This window comes from Gymnoscopelus microlampas (genome assembly GCF_963454915.1).
Source record: "Gymnoscopelus microlampas genome assembly, chromosome: 4".
Taxonomy (NCBI): Eukaryota; Metazoa; Chordata; class Actinopteri; order Myctophiformes; family Myctophidae; genus Gymnoscopelus; species Gymnoscopelus microlampas.
In genome coordinates, this window is record NC_139941.1 from 30,492,526 (window position 1) to 30,516,098 (window position 23,573).

General features: G+C 40.5%; 1 protein-coding gene across 7 annotated transcripts in view; it reads left to right on the plus strand.

Annotated features, from left to right (window-relative positions):
• Positions 1 to 5,268: 5,268 nt before the first annotated feature.
• The window catches only part of LOC311044189 (membrane-associated phosphatidylinositol transfer protein 2-like), a 53,992-nt gene continuing 35,687 nt past the window's right edge, over positions 5,269 to 23,573 (plus strand). For 4 of the 7 annotated variants that reach the window (XM_084055615.1, XM_084055613.1, XM_084055609.1 and 1 more), the window contains exon 1: positions 5,269 to 5,898. The gene's annotated coding sequence lies outside the window, so the exon portion shown is untranslated. Of the gene's footprint in view, positions 5,991 to 6,731; positions 6,810 to 23,573 lie in introns of all 7 variants that reach the window. The other 3 variants (XM_084055611.1, XM_084055612.1, XM_084055610.1) reach the window with 3 other exon arrangements.

A 23,573-nucleotide genomic window follows, 5' to 3' on the forward strand; every position in this document is an offset into this window, starting at 1 on the left:
TGCTGGGTGCTTCTGGGTACGGTGGATTTAAAAAACTTACCGCATCTCTGATTGGCTCTTTGATCAAACAAGGAGCGTGGAGACCGGCTGGCAGCGCTCTCATTGGTCACCGCCGCTCACTTAGCAACGATGCTAACTCTTGCTTGGTGCTACATTGGTGGGGCTGCCCGTGTTGTTTTCAGCGTTGCCATGTCCGGTTATTATAAGCGATATATTGGTGGTTGCGTTTTTTTGGGCGTGTGGGCGTTTCTAACGTGTAGTTGCTTATTTGGGCTTGTTAACTAATGTTATTTAAACCAGTTGTTCTCAAACATTTTCATGTCAAGGACCACCACATGAATTTGTATTTGTGGACCGCCCCCCCCCCCCCCCACCCATCTGGAAATATTTTGTGCCAGGGATTTGTGTAGTGAAAAATGTGTAAAGAAATCCTCCAAAATATTTTTTTTCAATCATAATATTTTTTATTTTTTCTAAATAGCAGCTCTACAAGCTCGTTGTGAGCTTCTTTTGGGCTTGTTTTCATAGACCTGGTTGCTTATTTCTCTCACAAAACCAGGCAACGCTGGTTGTTTTCATTCTGTCGGTCGCTACGCATGGGCGGTGTACTGGAAGCTCTATGCTCGTTTCAGTGCTGACCAATAACGCGGACTACCTGTGAGTTGATAAAGTGGGTCTATAAACGAGGTCGTTTATGGGAATTTCAGACCTACTACAGGTAAAAAAAAATGTTTGGTTATAAATTGTCTCCAAGTCATCAATCACAGCAGATCAGCTCCAGGTTTAGTCCTGTTGTGGTTGGTTCCTCATTCCCAGACTCTGGCATTGAATTCATCCACTATCTCAGATCTGAGATGTCACTGAACGTTTGCTGAGTGCTGACATCTAGCTATACATGGGCATACTTTAACTACTACTAATACTACTAATTATATTGCCATATCTTTGTGAATTTTCTGTACCTGGCAGGCTGATAAATACGAATTCACTCTTCATGACAGGAACTTAACCAAGCCCCTTAGGGCTAGCCTATTCTGATCTAATCTAATCATGTTTTCCTCATAGGCATAGCTATTTCAATTATTTTATGAAAAATCTATAGTATTTATTCTGGTTTACTAGGAGAGAATACATTAATCTGGTGCTTACATTTATTTAAAAAAATATGTTTTATGTTGTGCTCTTCTGTTAGATGTCAGCGAGACAAACAGCATTTGTGTGAGTTAGTCTGGAAAGCTTAATCAACTTGGTGTTACAATTTCTACCATAATTGAATCACAGGGACAAGCTCAGACGTGTAAAAGGTAAAAACACATTGACACCTTCAAATAGTGAGTAGTTTACTACTTGTGTTACATAAGTGACAAATAAAGCTTCTTTGAATCTCTTTAGTTATGTTAATTTTAGGGGTTTAGGGTTATGTTTTATCAACATTGACAGCCCTACAACTATCTCTTTACCACCTGGTTTTCCTGTTTGCTTCCTGTTTTTCCCAGAAGAGCTGAATAGCTGGGAGGGTCATCAGCTGATGTGGCACAACTGCTCCTGGTTGCTAAGCTGATTTCACACATGCACTTTTGCAATATCTCAGACATTGTCCAAAGTTCATATGTGATAATAACAGCTTAAGACACATCAGCACTCTTGCTGCCCTTTCTTCCCCAGAGGACATCCAGACCAGCACCTTTAGAGTTGCTGGGTTACTTTTGTTCACTCACTCATATACATTACACCAACGACTGACTATACTCACCAAACATGACTTTGTACTAATATATAACATAATAGACAAAAATGTGATCAATCCAACAGTTTTTGTATACATAAACATCACAATGCAATGGAATTGACAGGTTAGACTATTCATTGAAAATGAAGTTTGCAAATGCAAAAGGGAATGTACAGTAGGCTACAAAAGTCAACATTAAAACATATATTTTTTATTTCTTTTGCATAATCAACCCATGTCATTCTGGTTTAGAATCCGATGCCAGTGCTTCTTTAAATAGTCTTTTCCTCTCCAAATTGTCATTTACCTTCTTCCTCTTTTCGTGTTTTCTCTGCATAGACTCATTTTTCCTTTTGAGAATTTCACTGTCTTCTCCTTTATATACAATTTCAAGTTTTTCTCTCATAATGTCCCGTGCACGTTTTCGGTTAATATCCACTGATCTCGTTTGATGACACTGTAGGGAAAGCAATGCAAATTATCCCATTAATATGAATAGTTGTGTATGGTACAGCATGTGGCATTCATGCACTGTTTTCAGAAAATGGTTCAGCATATTGGTGATTACAGTGGTGGATTTTTTCTTTTTTTTCCCACTTTGTTTATTTCAAGATACAGAGAAATAGACAAGAATATGCAGTCAAGTAATATCAAAAGCAAAAAATATATATAAATAATTGTACAAACTTACTCCAGCAAGGAGGAGACTATTACACCAATGGTGAAATTTAACTAAGTACATTTACTTAAGTACTGTACTTAAGCACAATTATGAGGTACTTTTACTTTACTGGAGTATTTCCAATTTGTTCTACTTTTACTCAAAAAGAGTCAAATGTTGTACTTTTTTCTCCACTACAATGACTTTGTAGATTTGGATTATTATTACAAACATACATTAACCACTTCAGCCCTAAACTTTGGCTATTTAAAAACAGCCTATCTATTTTCAAAAGATTTTTATACATTTGAAAAGTTGTGAGATGGGACATTCTGCATAATGAGTACTTTCTACTTTTGGCATTTTGACACCAATACTTTAGTACTTTTACTCAAGCAAATGTTGAATTCTGGACTTTTACTTGTAACTGAGTATTTCTATTGATACTTTTACTTAAGTAAAAAGAAATTAGTACTTGTCCCACCACTGACCTTCACTACAGTTCCGGTGGGGATATGTTTAAGCACCACACAGTTGCTGGTTGTATTGGTAGCCTGACCACCAGGGCCGGAGCCTCTCACAAACTGCTCGTCAAGTTCATCTTCATTCAGGACTGGAAGGTCTATCAGGTCCTTTTTACCGGCTGCAAAAATATATGGCGTTCCGGCGATAAGGGGCGGCAGTCTGGACAGTGCAAATACACTGGGAGTGGGAATTCTCCGTGGAACTGTCCTTGTCACGTTGTAGATACAGCTGATGAAGGGCAAAAACGAGGGCATTGTTAGATTTAGTTCAAGGGCCAAAATACGATGTGAAGATCGGATAACGCGCTGGTGTAGATGAGAAACTGAATAACTATACTAGATCAGAATCTCACACACAAACTGCTTCCATGAGGGTTTGTTGTTGGTTGTTTGTTGCTTATTTTGGGCGACTTCCGCATTCATCACTCAGCCAATGAACTGAGGTGAATTTCTTCTTCGTCGCGACTATTTACAGCCACTGTCGCCATCGCGTGGAGTTTAGAGAGGATGCAAGACATGAGAGCCACAGTGGGGTGACAGGTCTGACAGGTAGGCCTTCTGACAGAGCTTCAGCTTTGCCTCTCGTTTTAACGTGATGTTGAAACATTTCCCCATTTCTGGCCTGTCATATAGTATAATCTTACATTTTGATTTATCTGCAACATAGACATTGGGTTTTATCAACACGACACTGCTTCCCGTTGCCTCATGGAGAGATGGTGTTGTGCAATGTCCACGCACAGGCCTGGTTTGTTTGTTGTCTTGACTTCTACGTCATTTGGTTAAACCCTAGAATATGAATCTATGAATTTACAGTTCTGTAGGCCTAGGTATGGATTTTACCTTGTGACCCATGTGTTCCTTTGAGCCGTGAGCCCCACTGGGACTCATGTATTTTTCTTCTTTTTGTTGTACTTTGTAGTCTTGTCTTGTTTTGCACTTGCCACTCAATATATTTTCATGGAATAACATTATTTTAGTGATCAAATGACAGAGATTGAGAGACTGAGATCTCTTATTTTCTTTGGTTGTAAAGAAGATTGTCAACCCATCCATGATGGAGTTAAAATGAATAGCTTAAGTTACACATTATTTATCACTTAGAACGAGAGCCCCGGTGTCACGTTAGCCACCCACTAGTTTGAATGACCATTGACCACACAACACCACATCGGTTTGTAAACCTGATAGTAGCTGCGATTCGAAAGCACCCACACTCGTGTGCACTAGACTAGACTTGCCCCGTTTTAGTTCATAAAGTAACGCTCATGTCCAAATCGTGTAAAGTAACTAAGTACATTTACTCAAGTACTGTACTTGAGTACAATTTTGAGGTACCTTTACTTTGGAGTATTTTAATTTTCAGTACTTCTACTCTACTACATCTCAGAGGCAAGTATTATACTTTACTCCACTGCAATTATTTGACAACTTTAGCTACTAGTTACTTTATAGATTTGGATTATTATTACAAAACATAGGCTACTTTAACCACTTAACCCTAAATACGTATCGCCAATTTGAAAATAGCAGATCTACAAGCTCCCAATGCATAGCGATGTGAAGCATTGTGAGCTTGTAGATCTGCTATTTTCAAAAGATCATTATTATTTTTTATACATTTGAAAACTTATGAAATGTACGTTTTGATCACCGGACTTTTACTTGTAACAGAGTATTTCTACGTTGCAGTATTGATACTTTTACTTATAGGTAAAGAATGTGAGTACTTTTTCCACCGCTGCTCATGTCATCATTTCTCCTCTTCTCGTCAAAAAAAGACGAGAAGAGGCGTCATACCATTGAGCACCAACAGGAGGCGTCCTACACTGAGCAGGACAATCTGCTGTGTGACTCCTCGTATCCGCTGGATCGTGTCCAGCGTTGCCATGTCGGCTCATTATAAGCTACTTTTTTTTGTTGTTGTAAAGTTGCTTGTAAAAATTGGTAGTATGGGTTGCGTTTTTTGGGCTTGTTTCCAAAGTGTAGCCTACTAGCTTATTTAGGCTGGCTTCAAACATTTTAATTATTATTTAAACCACGTGGTTCAACTTATCACATATTTTCATGAAAAAGTTTTGTGTAAGGGAGCATTTGTATTAGAATGTTTCGAAAACATTCCAAATATTCCACATTTTATTGCAAACGTTTTTGAAAATCACTGCGACGCGTTGCGGCTATTTTCAAATAGTCGATGCATATCCAAAATACTTTAAAGTTTAAAGTGCTCATGGCCAGGGGCTTATGTTGCTTCTTTTGGGCTTGTTGTCCTAGACCGGGTTGCTTATTTCTCTCTCAAAACCTGGCAACACTGCTGAGGACTGAAAAGCTACTTGCGCTTCATGATAGGAGTGACAACAACTCAGGATGGCGAGTCATCTTCATCCGTATTTTTTGCTATAACATCCCTGGCTTTTAGAAGGTTGCAAGAACTCACTGCCTGGGATCACAACAACGCTGTTCTCCGAGCGGTTAAAGCAAGTAACTCATGTGGACTGTGGCTTCACTGGCTTGGACATTCAAGGACATCTACCTAGGCTACTTTGGCCTTTTCTTGTTTCGATTGAGAAAATTCAGCGTGTGGCTCCTCGGTGCTACGATGTCGTGAACAAGATGTTGTAAACAAGAAGAACAGACCTGATGGACCCTAGGTGATCCAGATCATCTAACAAAAAGGCTGATGATGTTTCTCTACACATTGTCATTTGTTCTACATGCAGCCCTACCTTTTTGGACTGGTCAAGCGGCGACGTAAAAGGAAATTGGTTATTGATAGGTTCAGTCAGCGGTTAAATAGAATCTAAATGGGACCATTTCCCGTATTAACCAAGTACCGTTTGCTTGACACACATCTTGTTGTTGTAAAGAAACCGCTGCTGCCTGTGGCACAAACTGCACAAAGAATACCCAATGAACTTTGATTTGGTGAATGCTGGAGTGTTCCGTATCGCCATATGTGTCCACGGTGCATCACTCAGGACCAGGTATGTGATGAACGTTGCAAGCCGTCAATTGTTCCCTCCGAAAAAAAAACTAGAACACACCACTGGTGATTACCATGCTGCGATGTTGCTAGGTAACTAACTGACCGGTTTGGTGTAAAGATGGTGGATCTATTTATTCATGTGTTTGTTTCCGAAAGTGCACGTTTCTTACTTATTCATATATTGACCATAGTTTGTATTAAGTGTTGTTGATCCTTAATATGGAATTGGACTGAAGCTTCAACTTATGGAATTGGACTGAAGCTTCAACTTATTAAATTGGCTTCTAAATGCATTGCAACAGTGCATTTACTCTGCTTCACTGCCCTTGCTCTTTAATCACATTCCACTCATACTGTAGGTCCACATATTAAAAGTTATTAAATGCCCTTTTCGTACAACTCCTGTAGGCCAGGCTTATAATTATTAATAATGTTATTTTATGTTGTCATTACAGTGGACAATATAGAAATGTTTCATGCAGTATTGAATCATGAGGATGCCATGTTTCTTGTCATCAATTGTTTCAATTGCATGGTCTCCTGCCTTTTGGTTTATTTGGATTTTTATTTTATAACCTCATTGATTCCTCTTAATCCTGGATAACAGTTGACTGACATGTTCTTTTTTTTCTGGAGGTTATTGGCAGAGTAATTTGGAAGGCAGGGTGGGCTCATTCCTTGTAGTTGCTTTCACAAATAGCTGTGTGTGTGACACTGAGGTCAGTCTCGTAATGAAGTGGTAAGGGAGGAGAGAGAGTGCTACAAGGTTTCTGTAAACGGATCTTTCCAACAAAAAAACGTCTGTCTCAAACTCACTTCTCTAACCTTCAGGCTAACACCACCTCATTCAAGGCTGATTCTGTGTTCATGAATTGAGATTCAGCCCTGTTCAAGACAAGGCCTGAGTGGGTGAGTCACTGACTGAAGCTGCTCTGACTGTGGAAACCATGTCCTGTTTCGTAGACCTAGGTGATTGCTCTGGGGGTGGGAGCTGATCCAGGGATGTTTTTCTGAAGGTGCCACCGCCATGACCCCCTTATTTGCGGTATTCTAAAATGACATAGAATAGGAATACGAATCCAACTAATTCTGAAACCAATTTGTGCCAAAGTGAGATTTAATATATATGGTGGCCTGGTCATAGAAGTGAGATTTGTATTATACCCAGTATCTTGCTGAAAGTTAGACCAGTTATTTTGACAGAGGAAGAATTACAAAAGAGTGGATGTTGCGGGGCATTCTTGTCATGTTGCCAGGCCTGTAGAACATTGTACAAAAGTGCATGGCTTCTGTAGTGCAATCCCAGTATGACATGTCAAAACTTGCCATGTACTGCAACAGAATTTTATCGCCTGCTTGCATTGTGTAACACGTTATATACGCAGCATTATCTTAGACTCTATCTCTAAGGACTCATTATAAGTGTAGGCTCTACTTGAAAAATACAGAATCCTTGCATTATTTTGATGTACAGAATTAGAAGCTTGTCTGTTCACAATGTAGACTGCATCTGTTCCTGCGTATGCATGCAACACTGATGCATCTACGCTATATTCATTTCAGATTTCAAACATGTATGACAGCCAGCACTGAATAATGATGGATATTGCTGTTGCTGTCTTGTAAAAAGTCAGTGTGTCACAGGATATGTGTCAAGAGGAAATATGTCATAAAATGTTTATTACTTCATGTTCTTCAACCAGATGTGTTGCCCTGGTGACACTTGGGCAGATGACTTGAGCTGAAAAATATTTATTTTATAGTAATCGATTTCACAATATTCTCTGACCTGGAATATAACATATTTATCTATTTCAACTGTATGCAACCATATCAGTAGATGTTTTGACCGTTGCTGTTAAGTAATGACATTACTTACATAATGTCATTTACTTACCTTGATTTTACCACTGACATATGTCTAACAGGTTTTGCATGGGGTACTTGTATAATTTGTGTCTGACATAACCAGACGATCCGCCTATAACTAGGCATCTATTTAAATATTCAGTTTTCCTGTTTGTGATGTGGCTTCTTTATGTGGACAGGGCTTTGTTGACAGCCTGCTATAGAACTTTGTGGTGCTCTGTCCGGTCTGTGTGTCCTGCCCCTTTCCTCTGACTGTGTTGACTATTGGACAAATGTCAACCGTTGAAAGAGACCAAAGCCTCTACGTCTTCTTATATTTTTGCAGTAAAAATACAAATCCAGTTTTTACATCCTGCTCCAGGGAGAGAAGAACCATCTAGACTAAATTCTGTACATGTTAAACTTTGCAACCTGTAGGCAAACTCTCTAGGACTAATGACAAGAACCCCTCTCATCTAGTTTTCATTCTTTCTGGCTCTCCTTATACAAATAGTTTGGATTTATTTTTTAGCCAAAGGCATTTTTAATTACGGGAGTATCCATTAGCCCCTGGTCTGAGTATATAATTCGACTTCCTGTGATACTTCTAACAACCTACAGATATATTGGGTCCATTGACATCAATGACCAAAATTAGATCTCTGAACTGCCACATTAAAACACAATTCACTATGTAATTATTACAGTGCACCTAAATATAGTGCAGGTTTATATAGCTCTTCTATCCAAAGCGCTTTACATAGATTGTGCATTACTTTCACCCACACATTCATACACCGATGGCGGAGGAAACCATGCAAGGCACCAACCTGTTCATCGGGAGCAATTAGGGGTTCAGCGTCTTGCTCAAGGACACTTCGACACTAACTCTGGGGGAGCCCAGGGTTGGAACTGGGAACCTTGCGGTTCCCATCCGGCTGCTCTACCCATAGATATATATAAAGGCTAGGTTGCGCTGCTGGCCAATGGAGAACGACGTTGCCACATGGCGGCCATCTTGCAACAGTCATTCATAACATTATGTCTATGGCCATGTATTATTGAAATAACCATAGCGTACTCAATTTTCATCCGATTTTCAAACGGTTTGGTTTGTTGTAAACACCAAAGACGTAGTTATGATACTGCATACTTAATGTTATTTTCATATAAAATCCATGATTATAATTATAAGCATGCAGTATCATAACTACATATTTGGTGTTTACAACAAACCAAACCGTTTGAAAATCGGATGAAAATTGAGCACGCTATGGTTATTTCAATAATACATGGCCATAGACATAATGTTATGAATGACTGTTGCAAGATGGCTGCGGTTGAGCTACACTTGCGACGCCCCCTTGAGCCATCTAGCCTTTATATACATCTATGGCTCTACCGGCCACTCTACCCCTGAGCCACTGCCACCCCGTTTTTGTGGCCTCTTTGTTTTTGGTCCTGTATGTTTGAAAGATGCTGAACACCCCGAATGTCACTAAATTATGAAACTAGGTTGATACTGCATATCATCATAGACGGGGATGCTCCCCTATGTCTACTAATTAGTGCAGTCTTATTCAACTCAGACTTGTTTCTGAGTTACCTCCTGGGAACCCACATGTATGTTTTTAGCATAACGGCAAAATTCATATTGATGTTTTTGTTGATGTTTGATGCACTCTAGATCTCTATTTGAAAATTGTGCATAATTTTATCAATTTGCTGGAGGATACAGCTGTTTTTCAGATTTGTTAATATTTTGATTATTTAGCAAAATCCCATAAGTTGATGGCAGCATTAAAAAAAAAGCAAAAACACCATAAAGGATCTTACAGAGGGATTGTTCTACAGGAGGCCAGTGATGGAGTAGTTGAAACGGGATAGCTCTTTAAAGCTCTGCTATGGTGTGTTTTGCAATAATCTAGTATAACTGAGATGTACAGTACATCACATCATATAAATGAAGGGAGGGAGGGAATTGGTGATCTATGCTATTTTTGTATGTGGAATGGAATCTTGCTTATAATCAGTCTTTTTAATTTATTTATATATCATTAGTCATTGGTCAGAATTGAATAAAATAGATTGGGATAATTGAAACTCTGTTTATGTCTGTTGAGCCTAATTTATACCTATTCATAAGACAATGTAGCTTTTCAGCTAAAAGCAATTATTTGGTATAATATAGGCTTTAGCTGTCAAGAAGACAACCTGCTCTTTACGGACACCTCCATATAGAGCAATTGCATAATCAGCTCAGGAAACAAGACAAGGCACACTTCCTGTCAGTTAACTTTCTTTTGACATCTGTGGCTGCTTACTGCAGGTTTTGGTTCCTTTCAATGTCAATTATTTAAGCTGATTGTATAGTATTTGGTCAAAAAAAATGGTAATTCACAGAGAGCATGGCAGTAGGACACAATAAATTACCTAGGCTACCTTCATGAGGAACCTATCTTGAATTTGGCCTTGTTGGAACATCAAATACTACAACATGCACACACAACTGTTAACATTCTTTTATTCCTATAAAACTCCAGCCTCACCTGAGGTTGTAGGCCATCTTAATCTGTTGAATCTTTTGCTGTGTATTCAGTGCAATGTGGTGAACAGAATGAGAGCTATAATGGCTACTTTCTTTTTGCTTAGACCAGATTTTGAGCTGATTTAATGGGTGCGTTCGGAAATACAGCACTGAGCGCACTGGCCAATGCAAACTAATAGGCGAGTGCGCTCCGGTGCGCTATTTCCGAACGCACCCAATGTGAAGCCTGTCACTTCCTGATTTTGTACTGCATTACACAGTCACCCCCCCCCCCCCCCCCCCCCCCCCCAACATGAAGAGGTTGTACAATTTGTGCCATGGGCCAACTGATAAGCTGTGGTGGATACCACCAGCGATAGAAAGCGTTAAGTGGATCTGAACTACAGTTGTTAAACTGTTAAAGACCATCAGGCCTCCTTGTGACCTTTTTTTTTGTGACCTTTGAGTTTGCATTACTTTATACAGTAGGGTTATGCAGTAACGCTTTATACAGTAGAGGTTGCTTTCCTTATATGACATAAATTAGTATTACACTGATTGGCCTTTGCGCTGGAGTTTTCTTTTTCTTCTTTTCCTAGGACCATTTTTCTTACAGTTAATAATTAATGTGGTTGCCCCTAGGGGCACAGTATAGTACTACTTGGGCGACTTTATTATAGAGCAACCCCAAAACTTTGGCACGCTACTCCTCCCACAGTTTTGGCTGCACACGCACATGTCATATGAAATGTGACCAGCGTCATCGGGAATCGTGTGCTAAGTGATATTGTTGCCCAGAACTGCCAATCCGACCGCTATGCCCTAATGGGTAGCAGTGTTCAGAGCCCCTGCCTGTAATGACTAAAAACTCTTATAGCTAACTTGCATGCTCTCTGTGTACCTAAACCCTGTATAGACCCTCCAGAAAAACGCGGGCAAAAATCCTTGATTATGCGGCCTAAAACTCATGATTATGCAGGCTAAAATCCTTGATATTGCAATAAAAAAATGCTTTTTTTTAATGTGGTGAAATTGCGGGAAGTTGCGAAATATGCAGAAAGTTGTGAAATAAGTGGCAATATGGGGAATATGTGAAAAGTTGCGAAATATGCAGAAAAAGCGCATATTATGCGATGCGATGCAGCCTTTTTGAAAAAACGTTACCCCGCATAATTATGCATCATTTTGCTGATTATGCGGTAAATTCTGCGATCGCATAATCGCATTTTTCTGGAGGGTCTACCTGTATATCAGAAGACAGCACTTCTGTAGCTTGTTTGGTTTGGCACTTTGAAAGGAAGTTTCCCTATTTGAGAGTTAATTGTCCTGGGCTATCAGTAAAAAAAAATGTGTATGCCATAGTACGATGGCCTCGCTTACCGACAAGAGCTCATTTTCAAGCTAAATCTTCACCGTTGTGTGACGGAGAATACATACATTTAAAATGTATGTATTCTCACACAGATAATTATTGTCTCTTGATATCACACATTATCACAAACCCAGCCTTTATTTTCCCTATGTGAGGGGAGTGATAAAAGGGCGTAGAGGATGATAATTGATTAGAAGCCCTAGAGATGATAACAGCAGTATCTGGACAACCAGCGCAAGCTAAAGTCCACTGAGCTGTAACCGTGAGCGTCCTTGCGCAGGCGGATCTCAGCATGTCAAAAATGGCTGCCACAGTTGCTGCGTTGATCAAATGCAATTTGACTGTTGTCTTTGTGACTAAATGGCTGATGTGATTAACAAATCATCACCCAGGCAACAGAAATGCCCTGGTGATAATCTATATATACAATGTTGGTACTTTGGACTTTGGCTTGGGAGGAAGTGTTTTGATATATTTTTTAAACTATATTCATTAATAGGAATTGCATGTGATGGTTAAAAGGTAGAATTTCTACCACTCATTTGGCTGGGGCCCATCTGGAACCCCCTTAAGGACTCTTTGAGGTCCCCAGACCCCACTTTGAAAACTTCTGGTCTAGGCTGTTGTATTAATGCTTAGCTGAATGATCCTCATGCCTAGTATGCCATTTTCTTAGAATTGTGACAGGGAAATAGATGGACATTTTCATATATGTTGGCATAAACAAACAGTAAGAAGAAGGACTTCTTTTAGGTCATCTATTATGTCAGTGGTTCTCAAACCGTTCTTTACTATTGTTCGTGTACCCCACTACAATATCTTTTCAGCCGAGTATCACTTCACCGGCAATGATGAATTATTGGTGATTCTGTCTTTGCTTGTTTTTTTTTTATCCACAGGTTCTCCTTGTTTGTCCTTGTTTTCAGTTGTACCAATTACAGGGTATTAGTGGTATGGATTTGAATAATCGTAGCAGTAATGAAAAATGTAATACAAAATGAAATGAATACAGTGTGTGTGTGTGTGTGTGTGTGTGTGTGTGTGTGTGTGTGTGTGTGTGTGTGTGTGTGTGTGTGTGTGTGTGTGTGTGTGTGTGTGTGTGCGGCTGTGCGCAAGTTAGTATGTACACACACACTGTACTGTATGAGACGATATAGCAACCCAGTTTATGTGTTGTTTGATGTTTCTTTCATTGCCTCTTGAGTGGGCTGTCTAGCTCGACAGTGTTTCAAACGAGCCTCTATCATGTGTACTCGGGGCAAGTTGAGGACTAAACAGTGTTTCTCCTATACCCCAAGATGCACAGCCCCCACCACGGTCCTGCTACCTCAGCTCCTTTAGAAAAAACAGAGATGCTGATGTTTATCCGTTGACGGGGACTACATCGGTACAACCTGTCCCCACGCATCCCTGATGAGCCAGGTGATTAATGACACATTGCTGCTAATGCTCCCACATGGTGGACAGGCAAATGGAAAAAGGAAGAAGAGTAAGTGTTTGTGCGGGTCTGCACCTTGTCCCCTTCCCTACGGGCACTGCTTGTCCTGGATAGGTGTGAGGGACTACAAAAGTTCATGGAAGGGGAATTGAGTGTGTGCATACTGCACTGCATCCTATTTGGGGAATTGGATATGTCATGTAATTCTATAAGGCCTGTGGGCACAAGGAGAGAAACGTGTGTGTGTGTGTGTGTGTGTGTGTGTGTGTGTGTGTGTGTGTGTGTGTGTGTGTGTGTGTGTGTGTGTGTGTGTGTGTGTGTGTGTGTGTGTGTGTGTGTGTGTGTGTGTGTGTGTGTGTGTTAGAAACACAGGAACTCCGGGACACATGGCCTCTGCCACAATGATGTGCCTGCAAAAATGTAATATCTGCTCAAATGAAATAAAGTTCTAAATCCCCAGTAGGTTGGGCTGGCTAATCTAATAAGCAGAGATACATTGTGTCTGCTTTGAATTAGAAATGTTGCCCCAATGCCCTCAAAAGTAACATGCGGACGTGTTGCTCAGTCAAATCCTCTTATTTGCATCTTGTGTGCAAGCATTAATTGTTGGTTAGTTTGCCGTCAATGTGCAGTGGTAACTGGGACGCATATGCTGCTCGCATAATGTTTGTTTGTGTTGATCTGTACCTCCATCCCCCCACCACTCACTGCCTTACACTGTCTGTCAGCACGCTCTGACTCACTGCGTTCATGTAAAATGAAAGCGACAGCGCTGCTCCTTGTCACTTTACCCACGCGACTCGCTCTTTTCCACTGGCCGCAGACGCCTGATTTCTCCACATCTAAAAATAGTCGCTGTCAGATGCTAACCCCCCCACCCCTCACCTACTCTTTTCTTTTTTCACTGGCAGGCTGCTATTGGAAGTCTCTGCATTATGCCCCCCCTTTGTCAATGACTTCCTTGTCAAGGAAGTCTTCCTTCATCGCCATAGTGTGTTTTGTAGTGTGGGTTGGGTGGGGGTCCCCTGTCAATGCTGTTGACAGGGAAATCCTAAGGGTGCCTGCTCCCCTACCTATTTTGAAAATATAACTTCAGAAGGTCCCATTTTAGAAATATCAGCATGTAAATAGTACTGCTGAGAGTTGCCATTTATGGTCAATGTGAGAGTGCAATGGTCTCTCCAGCTGTGAGTAGAAGACCTTTGGGAAGAATGCATGAGTTGTACTGACTGCACAAGAGGTTCTGGGATGTTTTGCCAAATAATGTTTTTCGTAATAATAAACATGAATTTTGATGGCTAATTTGGTGTTGTATATGAATGCCCCAGCCCATCCATAGTGAACTGTATTTCTATTTAGTAAACTGGATGAGAAACTGACAGTGACCTACTGAATCTAAATTCTCTAAACAGAAACACTGTAGCATTATAGAGCACAAGGACACTTTGTAAGTGATGCAGGAGTCAGGAGGAAATTGTAATGTCATCATGAGACTTATTTCTTTATTAGCAAATTATATATAATAACTACTTATGCAATATCTGTTGCACCTATTGTCAGAGACTTGTACCCGTTTTCTGTCAGTCTGTGTTCCTTTTTACAGTATGCCTATATGTGAGGTCTCTGTGTCTGTCTGCCTGTGTCTCATATTTGGAGATCTCCGTATCTTTCTGTCCTTGTCCCCTTTATGCCCATAAATGGAGATCCATGGTCTCATCCTTATGCCCATATGGAGATCCCTGATGTCATCAGTATATGCGCATACAGGGGAATATCGGTAGGATTGGTGGTTCTGGACAACTGGATCTCCCTATATGGGCTTATTGCTCAGATCGGCGGTTCTGGACAACCGCCTATCCGACACACTCAACACTGGGCATCGCGTTCCCTCTGGTCCTCTGCAATACGAGTTTAAAGTCGATCGGTTGGCCAGTTTGTGAGATACATCAACAGACATGCACGCACACACACAGAAATTTCGCGCATTTATAGTAAGATATAAATAAGATAACATTTTATTTCTATCTCTCTTCACATTGCCAGCCAGCTATCTCATTTTGTTCGTTTTTCTCAGTTTCGGGAGCACAAGAAATTAAGATGTCAGTCCTTCCTTGGGATTCATTTGTTGAAATATTAATTTGTGATGTATTTATGGTTGCACATTCCTCCTACTCATAGCTGTAGGTCTTTGAAATGAGCCAACACAGTCTCATCAGAAATTGTACAGTTCATATTTAATGACAACTTCAAATTAAAGGATCTTTTTTTTTGTGAGAACTGACGTTCATAGTGACAGAACACTATGCAAAAAGAAAAAACAGAAGTCTCGCTAGACGAGATTGAAATCTTGAGATTGAAATCTCGTCTAGCGAGACTTCCTTTTTTTTTTCTTTTTCGGTTGCATAGTGTTCTGTCACTATGAACGTCAGATCTCACAAAAAAAAGCTTATAAAATACGGAGATGGAGTTATGAAATTTTCCTACTGTACCATTCATCCTAAAATATCATAACATCATAGAAAAGGTAAGAAAACCGTGGTCCAAAATTCCCCTTTAAATTAGTGTTTAGCAAATGGTATGGTACCCTGACTTTCTAATGAAAATAATTAAATAAATAAAAACAAAATAAATAATATAATTGAATCATTTATATAGTATTAATCAATTACAACTCTTATTATTAATGGTTAATCATTAACATCCCTATTATGCAAATGTTTTTCCTTTTAGTCAATTAGTAGTACCATACAGGTATTTACATATTTTGAGATCGGGCTGATTTTAAGTGGCACTGTAATGTTCCGCTCATACTGTAAGGTGTTCAGTTTGTTACTGCACTGTAATTTATAGTTCTATGACTAGTGCCCTGATAGATGGGTCAGAACTAATGGTGTTTAGGTGGAAACTGGAAAGTGTTTTTTCTCTCTCTCTGTCCAAGTTAGTGCTGGATATAGGTTATCTAGCTCATTTGGAAGTTTTGATCAGTCACAGTTAACATGAAAGCTTTTAAGGCAACATGACTTTGAAATATTGGTTTAGTTTGTAAGAGAATCGGAGCAGGAGCAGTATTGCATTCACTTTACCTCACCGTTGTGATGAATAGAGAGCTGAGCCAGAAGGCACAGCTCTTGATCTTACCGGTCAGTCTTTGTTCCTACTCTCGCCTATGGTCATGAAATGTGGGACATGACCGAAAGAAGGAGATCATGCATACAAGCGGACAAAATGTTTTTTTTTTTTTTGTCAGGATGGTTGCTAGCGTCTCCCTTAAGGAAAAGGTGGTGAGAAGCTACAGTAGGTCATCCGTGAGAGACTCTGTAGTAGAGCCGCTGCTCCTTTGCGTAGAAAGGAGCCAGTTGAGGGCGTTAGGGCATCTAGTAAGGATGCCTTCTGGTCACCTCCTCAGGGAGGTATTCCAGGAACATCCAGCTGGAAGGAGGCCACAGGGCAGACTGAGGACCAGGTGGGATTATATCTCCATGCTGGCCTGGGAACGTTTCAGGATTTGCCAGTCAGTGGTGGCTAATGTGGCCAGGGAAATGGAAGTCTGCTTGAGCTCCTATGTCCCAACTTCGGATAAGCGGTTTGAAGTTGGATCGATGGATGGTTTATTACTTTGTTCATATGATCACTAAAGTTAAGTTGCTTTTGTAAAACATGAGCCATTATAGTTGGGCCTATCATTGTATTGTGGCTGTGGGTAGCATAATCACATGATCCAACACTGGTTTTATCCAAGAATAGAATCCTGGCCTATATTTAGGCTTGTGTTTGGAAGAAGTCCATTAACTACAGGTATCCTGCCATACCCAGAGAGCTGAAAGGACAGTGGGTTGGTGATGAGCATGACGGTAGGAAGGGAGAGAGACAGGAGTGGAGGTAGGAGAAAGAGAGAGATCAGTCCTGCTAACGTCTGGTCTCCATTCTCTTCGTCACTCTGACTTCCATCTTGGTAACCAATAAGGATGGGGTGCTGTGTCTCCATGGTAACCTCCTGTTAAAGCAGTGATGGAGAGAATGGGGAAAGGGTTCAGGGCTCATAGGAGAAAATATATTTTCCCTCAAAAAACACTACTCACAACATGTTTTATAATATACCCCCAATTTTATTTCACAATAACAAGTTAGACTGCCATACTAACTATCTGCACAGATATGATGAATACCTTAGAGACAGGCCCTGGGAAACTATGCAGTTGACCCAATTAAAAAAGATACAAATAACTTTTGTGTTAGAAAACTTTACATAAACAAAAGACTGCAGTCTTTTGTTTACGTAAAGTTTCACATTGCTACCCCTCTGACTTTAAACTGCAGTGCAGTGACCTTCTGTAGTTTTACTTTATATTGTCTTTATTTTGAGGCTTTGTTGCTGCTTGTTCCAGTTTGCATTTTATTACATATCTTAGCATGGCATGCTTGCTTCCATTTTAATACTGTATGCTTATCCAATATCCTGGGAACTGCATCCCAGTATCAGTATTACTTTGATTTCCATTCATAAATCCCAAATTAAACGTGTAATACAGCACACACATACAGTAGATCTCAACAGTAAATGGCTGATGGCAGAGTTGTAGCAAATTCTCTTGTCTCGATTAATCATAATGATTCAGATTCAGACTTGTATATCTTGGCCGAAAGAACATAAACTGTCAGTGGCATCAGGCCTGCCAGAGACATCAGTTAATCTCCCACATAATAGCCGGTTAAGGACTGCGTAACTAAAGAGTTGAGTATGTAATGATTTATTCAAAGCTGAGTTGGCAAGTTTCTGAGGCATTCCTGACAAGTTACAGGTTCCACATTGGCAATGTGGCTTTGATCAGCATCTTGTTGCTCAAAAACCCTCATGCAGGTGCAGATTATGTAGATTGTCTCTGTCTCTATTACCTGCTCTGAGGCAGGTTCACAGCTTGAATTAGTAACAGTATTGACAAAATGGTGGTTCAAATAATTTCTTTCTCCTGCTGGCTGCATTACATAAGACTGTTCTCTGTAGTTGATTCAGACTGTCAGAGCAAGCTAACCAGACAGAATGACAGTGATGGGAGCTCTCATTTAACCCCAGCACTTCACTAATTAATTCAAGTTCAATTTGCATATAAGGTCATCTAATCTTGTATTTCAGGTGGAAGTGTTGTGTTGATTAGAGAGGGATTCGATGTGTAACGGGTCCATTTGGAAAAACGATGGGCTGATAATCACCATATGACCCATACACAAATGATGACCCCACTTATTAGGGCTGCAAAGCTGTCTGCATTCACTCTAATCAGTGGCACAGCTGGGAGCTGGTCTCTACAAAGCTGTGAGCTGGCTCTAGAAACCAATCACAGAGGTGGGAGCTGGTCTACAAACTAAACAGAACTTGTTCTCAGTGCCCCAGTCCTCACATTCTCAATCGAAAACATTGGGATAGTGAGGCAGACTGCTTTGTGGCAAAATGATGATGTCTATTATGAAGTCTTTGATCCATAAATGTATGTGACATAGCATCTCAGCACTAGGCTTGTCAATGTGCTGACACAAAAAATGTCAAAAAACTGAAGGCAGTGGATTATAAACAATTTGCCTATCATTAATATCAATTGCCACTGCACCAACCTGCAACAAGTAGCACCCGTTTGCCCTAATGCCTCTTGGAGGATATTAACGTTTTCTAAATCAAAGTCACTTTTGTCTGTTCTCTACTGTGTTTATATGATACTTGTTGACCTTTTCACACTCTGTAAATTAGTAATTTTTAGAAACAGCTCTGACTTTCAGGGCTATATGAGAAAGAAGAGGAAGAGGACGATAGAAGAGCTGCTCACAGGGTGGAGAGTATTTTTAACTTTTCCCTTGTAGCACAATGATGAGTACAAGGGCCAGTTGTGTATCCTATTTTCTGGCTTGTAGAGGAACTTTGGTCATAGGGACAAAGGCCTCCCCAGGGATTTGGTATTTGTATGTACATCTTCCTGTATTGGCACTGTTGTGCTGCCATGTACAGCTGGCCTACATGGCATTTTGGTGTGGCTATCTACACATTACTCCACTTGACCTGAACATATCTAGAGTATGCTGGTTTGACGCTGTGTCCATATTACAGAAAGAATACTGTAAATAAGGTATATGCTGATGTGTGCTTCCCCAATTATCTTCACTCGTCTCTTACATCTGTGTGTAAATACAGTCCTCGCTACATTTAAATAACAAACTGGATGGATTGGATGATGATAAAAGGTTGTATGCATACATGTTTTTTTTTATTGATCAAGTTATTGATAGAAGTGTTAGTGGGCATTAAGCTGCATGCGCTCTCTTGTCATGGCAGAGGGATGGCAAGCCCCCCCCCCCCCCCCCCCCCCCTCTGTGACCACAGATCACACACAGTCCAGGGCAAACAACATTGTCTTAAGCCTTTTGACATTTTAACAGGATCGAAGGATAAGCCCAGAAAGCCAATCATGGGTTCTCATCACAGACATGGGCTGTGTTTGTAGTGGTTGTCATAGCTAGAGCTGCTTCTGCAATGTCAAAGCAATGTTGTGTGAAAACGATATGTGGTATTTTTGGCAGACCAGGGTCTAGCATTTTCCATTTGTATTTTGAAGGCGGGAACCCCTGCCCTCCCTCCCTCCCGCTCCACTGGGTGTTACAATCTCCTGTGCAACTCCTGCATGTAGTGCCACTCTGGGAAGTGGATACAGCTAAGGTTAAAGGCGTGCCACCAATGTGGACTCTAGGAAAACGCCTCCTGTGACTGAGCCAACACCTCCCTCCCAGGATTAATTTCTGACTGGTTCTCCAAGAACCAGGCAGCCGTTGCCCACTCCCATATATTAAATAGCCTTTAGACAAACCAAAATGAGAAGCGTTTCAGATATGTGTGATTTATTTAATACAGTGCTACTCATAGAATCTAGGAAAGATTTGGTTGGAAAATGTACTTATAAATGTGATGCTATTTGCTAGTGTGAGCATCTGTGTCAGTATGCTGGCCAGATCGACAGATGTTAATATTACAGATGATGCCTTGCCGCTTCCTGTGATACATTATGTTAATGTGGACTTTTGAATGATTTTCTCTATTAAATCACATTGGAACTGTGGCTACCTCGTCACACCTGTGCAGTTTTAGAAAATGGTTGCATCTACACTACAGTATTGTTTTATATGTATGTGTACACTAGCCTTGAATGAATAAATGCTGAGTGACACCACTGAGTGTAAACAACTATCTGGTTGCCTCAGGCAGACTTGGAGCACAGTGTGTCATCTGAAATGACCATAGGTGAGGAAGCCATGACTTACTCACTACTCACCATACAGAGTTCCCACTTAACTACAGATGACTGCCAGTCTAACCACTCTCACCCTGGTGTCCCTTGTTTGGGCATGTAAATATAGACAAAACCTAAAAAATAGTACATCAATAAGCTCACTCACAGCCTGTCACATTGCGATTGCATTGTCAGCTTGTAGATCTGCTCATTGTCTCCGCCAGGCCGAAGGCATGGCGAGAGAGTATGTTTTACCCTCCGTCCGTCCGTCCGTCCTTGTGTCCGTCCGTCCGTCCTTCTGTCTGTTACCAGCTAATCTCCGCCACTGTTGGCCCGGTCGCTGTGAAACTGCACACACACACTCCCTCGATGCCATGGCAGAACCTCTGCCCCAAATTTTTCACATGGGCCTGTTATAGCGCCACCAGGAGGCCGATTTGTGCAAAACCCATTTTTGGATATTACTCCTACAGATTTTATCCAAATATCACGCAAATCGGTACACAGTATCTCTATAGTCATGTGATCAAGACGGATCTGTCCGATATTTCATATTCCATCCTGATTGGCTAAGGTTGGCTTCCAAAGTTGGCAGGATTGGTCCGTTTTGAACAAAATGTCTCAAATCATGAACGCAGCGTGTGATTTCCGTGAAAATTTGCACGCACATTCCCACTAGGCCGAGGAAGAAATGCCCCCCTTTTCACATTGGCCTGTTATAGCGCCATCAGCAGGTCTAATTTAGCAAAACACATTTTTGCAACAAAATGCCTCCAATCATGAATGCACGCACATTCCTACTAGGCCGAGGAAGAAATGCCACCCTTTTCACATTGGCCTATTATAGCGCCACTAGGAGGCCACAATAACGACGTGAACTGGCGGAGACCTGTGCTCCGAGGAGCACTTTTTCTAGTTTAGTATGTATTTAAGTATATAGCGCGTCTGTGATTAAGTGTGGTACAGTAGGTACAAGTCTAAAACATGTGTTACCTCACCCCCTTTAATGTATCATGCAGACATTGGTAAGTGACATTTTGTCTGCAGGAGCAAAACCTTCAGGTTCCAGATAATTTCGCTGTGCTGTGGCATGTGCACTGTGCACAGCTATTGCGTCACTACTCAGGGGGTAGCAGGGGCTGTATTTTTAGATGGGAATGAGCATATTCTCTGAACGCACAACGTCAAGCACTCTGCTTACGTATGGTAGGATTATTGTGACCAGGCTATTTTTAGGTTCTGTGTGAGAGTGGTTTCTTTCTAGGTCAAACATGGTGCCAGGCAGTGCTCTCTCTAGGTTGCTGGTGGTACATTCATGGCAGCATGTCCCATTCTGTTCACACAGCATCTGTAATTCATACTTTGTCTTTTGACCGCATTGCTGGATGAAAATAATTGATCTCTCAATGATGATTTCTCAACTGGAAAACAGAGCAATCGTTTCCCAAAAACAGATTACAGTCACACAGGAATCATGGGGACATTCTTTTGTACATTCTGCATCGGCATTAAGAGAGATCTTTGTATGGCATAATGTAACTGTAAGATTGAATTATTAAACCATGATTACATTTCTGGATCAGGAAGGAACATTCCCCTAATTGTTTTATGTAATCTTGAAAGGTCACATTAATTTGTATTGTATCATTGTATTTGGAGAAATTAAAAGTCTAACCCAAGCTTGACCATGCTGTTTTGACCACTATGCTTACTGTATCAGGCTAAGTCACAACCTGACACTATTTACAAGCACCAGATGGATTACGGATGGAATTTGTCGGAGACAGTTTGGGTGTGTCAGTTGCTGCTTGTGGCTGGTTGTGGTACGTGAGTTGAACTAGGGACGTACAGATATAGATGAGAGGGACTAGGTCAGGGATGGAGAGAGAGAGAAGTTGGAGAAAATGCAAGGGACGAGTGAGGACTTTTTCTGAGCACTAAAGGGGAGAGATACATTTTACTCAATGATAAATTAAGTTTCTCACAGCTGATTAACTCACTGAGTGCCAGAATTATTTCTGGCTATGTTGTCCGAGTGCCAGAGATTTTTTCAAAGTAAAGTAATTTTTTCAAGTCGTAAAGCTAAACTCTTTAAATCTTGTTTAATATAGGATATGAAGCCATAAACTAAACTTTTATGGCCTGGTTTAAAACAAATGAAAATACCCTTTTTTTCCCGGGTTGGCAGAAGGGTACATAATTCATGTATTACAGTATCTCACTCTGCTGCATGAACAACCCCCAAGATCCCATTACATCTACTAGGTATGCCCAAAAGGTAGATCGCGATCTACCAGTTGATCACACAGGCTGTGCAGGTAGACCACATGACATGCCCCTAAAAAATGCTAATTAGAATATTTAGAAAAAAATATTTATAAACAAAAATCACAAAACTCTTCTTGCCATCTGACACTTGAATTAAGGTGACTTGATTGATTGACATTAAGAAGGGCCTGTCAGCTCCATTCACGTTTTCTATAGTAAGCAAACCCACAATGCAATGCTTTGTTTACAAGTGTTGTGTGCAAATGTCAGTAGCTGTACAAAGATATATAAAAATGTGCATGGCAAAGAACCCGAAAACCCATTTTCTGGTTCCACTTAGTCAAATCCAAATAGTCAATGCATTTTTCCCATTGACATTTCCAAAAATATTTATATCAATTATTTTAAGCCTAGAATCAAGCCATCCTGGGTCCTGGTGAATCATGACCATAACATGTTTGATTCTGTGAAAAAAAGTTTTTGAAAACGGCAAAACAAAGGGTATTTATTAAATATAGTATAATCATATAATTGAATATAAAATTTAAAAAAATCACAGAAAAAAATGTTTTATGGTCATGATTCACCACTTGGCTTGATTCTAGGCTTAAATTAATTGATATAAATATTTTTGGAAATGTCAATGGGAAAAATGCATTGATTATTTTGAAGTGGAACCAGAAAATGGCGGCCACTGCTATGCCCTATAACTTCCATACAGAATGGGAGGAAGCCTCCCCACCGCCCCCCCCCCCCCCCCCCCCCTTATTTCCCATTCCAAGTGCATTTGTCTTAACTGTATATGCAACGCCAGTGGCGCTATTCCAAAGCCCCCTCAGGTATATTTTGAAAGTATTTTTAGCAATGGGATACTTATTTTTTGGGTGGGTAGATCTTGTTGAGCCGGTCACTTAAAAAGTAGTTCTCAAGTCAAAAAGGTGTGGGCACCCCT